At 42.8% G+C, this 3,283-nt stretch overlaps 1 protein-coding gene across 1 annotated transcript in view; it reads right to left on the bottom strand.

Moving 5' to 3' along the window:
- Window positions 1-2,676, bottom strand: part of LOC101860736 (probable serine/threonine-protein kinase DDB_G0282963) — a gene marked incomplete in the record, with an annotated part of 83,344 nt that extends 80,668 nt beyond the window's left edge. The window contains 1 exon segment of the mRNA XM_035969370.1: window positions 2,283-2,676.
- Window positions 2,677-3,283: the final 607 nt, after the last annotated feature.

The following is a 3,283-nucleotide window of genomic DNA, read 5'->3' as shown; positions in this document are numbered from 1 at the left end:
TCTCGCTCGCTCTCTCTCTCTCTCTCTCTCTCTCTCTCTCTTTCTCTCTTACATACACTCTGATACATAATATACACACGTACATAAAAGAAACAGACATACATACACTATCGTCGTCGAAATTTCATTATCATCATCGTCCCTCTCCTTTTCATCTTCCTTCCCCTCTCTTCGTTATCCACATAGACATTTCCATGTTTTTTTAGGAACAACTAAAACAAAACAATACCCGGCGCTAGAATACCCGCATCAAGACCACCACCATCACCGGCAGAAAAGAACAACGAAGTTACAACAGCATCAACATCTATTAATGATCAAGAATAGTGTTTGGGAAGCCCCAAGGTACTGTTAACTCTCCGACTGCAGTGCCTTAAATGCCCTGCTTGCGTTCATAGCAGTGCAAAACAAAACTCTTAAATAACAAAGGCCACTCAAACACGATAGAGACACAAAAGTACCGCCTGAATGTCCAGGACAAAACCTTATCGGGGACACACAACTAAAATAGTCTCATTGGCGATTCTGAAGTAGTGGTGAGGCTCTTTTCCGTTGCAGACAAAAGATGAAAGTTTGATTCTCAAATGGAAATGTTTTTGGTTATTTGCATCGAGTTTTCTTGTCTGTCGATATATTGTCTCGCTGAGCTCAAGATAGTTTAGACAGGCAGGGTCGAAATAATATGCACTTTCTTTCAAGTGTGTTTCTACTGGGACATTGTATCTTATCCTGAGATAACCCTGACAGGCACACTTGAAGCCGACCTCATTAAAAGATATACTTCGCGTCGATTGGAGGGATAAAGCTATTTAAATATATAAATTAGAGGTCACTCGAACTATTTTTTACCCCTTTTGAATATATTTTTGCAATGAGTATAAGCCAACAGACTGTTAGGTCAACGTGGACCTCGGACTCTCAATTGTGAGGTCGAGTGTTCTAGTCCGGCAAGGGGTCCAACGTTGTGACTTTGGGAAAGGCACTTTGCACTGATTTTTTCCCACCCAGGTGGGAAGGGTACCTGGCTATAAACAGTTTGTTAAGTGTTTTAGCTCGTGTAATCCACACCTTACACTATATAATATACTTTCCATGAAGCCGAGAATACTTCTGAGTCGCTTTCCAGGATCTGCTGGAAAAATAATTATTCTTTAGCATATAACATATGCTGTAAAGCGTGGATATGTGCAAAGATATGAATGCAATCAATGATAATTATAATTTTCTGACTCTTTGCATTCTGCTTCTGGATCACAGGGATAGTCGACTACTGGTTTTTCAACAAGCAGTTAAACTGATTTTTATGCATGTAACCGTTTTTTTTCCTGCGAAGTTGGCTCCTTTACCTTGAAAAAGCGACATTCCAATTTCGAGGGTACTCTGGTTTATTTTTTAAATACTGTCTAAAGCATTTTCAGTTTCGGTTGGAAATGATTTTGAATATTTCCAGGGCGGCAGCCAAAGCCTACTCTTACCGATTCTAGGAATACCAAGGGATCTTTAATGTGAGTAACTTGCACACGTGGCCTCTGATACTTTTTGCTCTTATCCGAGAGGGCTAGCGTATGATCTTACAAACTGTAAGATCACGAGTGCGGCTGATAGACTGCAATAAGAGAGAGCCAGGAGTTGCGATTGAAAGAAACAAGAGTAGCGGGCGGGGGGAGAAAGGAGTCCAGAAGAGGCTTGTGGTAAGGAGTAGAAAATAGATATGAAAGTGCATGAACTGACCGGACTAGAGAACAGGGAGTAAGATGAAAAAGGGACATTTTTAGAGAAGAAAATTTTTAGTCGCTGTCGAGAACCATTTGAATGAGAGGCAAACACCATTCGTCTTTACATCGAGGGCCGCAAAAAGAAGAAGAAGAAGAAGAAGAAGAAGAAGAAGAAGAAGAAGAAGAAGAAGAAGAAGAAGAAGAAGAAGAAGAAGAAGAAGAAGAAGAAGAAGAAGAAGAAGAAGAAGAAGAAGAAGAAGAAGAAGAAGAAGAAGAAGAAGAAGAAGAAGAAGAAGAAGAAGAAGAAGAATACAATATCAATGATGAAATTAATGATAATGATACTACTACTACTACTACTACTACTACTACTACTACTACTACTACTACTACTACTACTACTACTACTACTACCACCACTACTACTACTACTACTACTACTACTATAAGGATGATAATAAAAACATTATCACCAATATTATTCTTATTCTTATTCCTATTCTCACTCTAATTCTTATTCTCATTCTTATTTTTATTATAGTTGCTTGTGACCTTCCTGTAACTCACCTGTGATGGTAACCCCGTCCGGCTTGTCTCCACTTGCTTGCGCAACCTTTATTTGCCGCAGTGGGTATAGGCTGATGGTGTAACGGTCTCCGGGGACAGTGTCACGCTCCTCTTACCTCCCGCCGTCACAACCACCGCACTGCTCTAGGCCCAGGGGTAGGGGGTCGTCTATGGCGTGTTCGTTGGTGAGGTTGACAGATGAGAAGCGAGGGAGAAGGAAAGGGGAAGGAAGAACGGAAGGAGGGAAAGAAGGAAAGAGGTTGAAGGAAGGAAGGAAGAGGTAGACAGGGGGTAGTCAACGCGTCTTCGTTGATGAGGTTGACAAATAGGAGAGGAAGGGAAGGGAGGGGGGAAGGAGAGATGGACGGAAGGAGCAGGGAAGGAAGGAAAGAGGGAAGAGGTGAGCGAGGAAGAGAAAAGAAAGGAAGGTGTGAGGAAGGGACAGAGAGGAGGGAATGAGGGGAAAGGGGGGGGGGTGAAGTGAAGGAGGGTGGTAGGGGGTGGTTAGCAGCGTGTCTAAGTCAGGTTGCCAGATGGGATGGAAGAATTTTTTTTTTGTAGGGGAATGATTAAAATTCAGAAGCTAGAAGGGAGGGCGGAATGAACGTGGAAGGAGGGCGAAAGGAGGAAGGAAGAAGGAAAGAAGGGGGGAGGGGGTAGAGAGGGAATACAGAGAGAAAGGGGAAGAAGGAAGAAAGGTGGAAGGAAGAAAGGGTAGAGCAGGGACAAAAAGAGAGAAGGAGAACGGAGGGAAGACAGAAGAAGGTACGAATGAGAAAAGGATGATGGAAGGGGAAAGGGAGTGAGGGAAAAGATCCAATGTCTTTGCTGTCCTCACAAATGCGTCAGGTTCTGAAATAACCAAAATGATTGAGTGCATGAGATCACAACACAGCGGTAAAGTAACGGGTTTCGCTTTTGAAGGCTGACGGAAGATTAACACTGACGCAGAAGGTTTGTTGTCAAATAGGCCTTATGGGATTTTTAGCCGGGAGGGGGGG

Source organism: Aplysia californica, unplaced genomic scaffold (genome assembly GCF_000002075.1).
Source record: "Aplysia californica isolate F4 #8 unplaced genomic scaffold, AplCal3.0 scaffold00141, whole genome shotgun sequence".
Classification (NCBI taxonomy): domain Eukaryota; kingdom Metazoa; phylum Mollusca; class Gastropoda; order Aplysiida; family Aplysiidae; genus Aplysia; species Aplysia californica.
The sequence above is the reverse complement of the archived record's forward strand: the minus strand, read 5'-3'. Positions and strand labels throughout refer to the sequence as shown.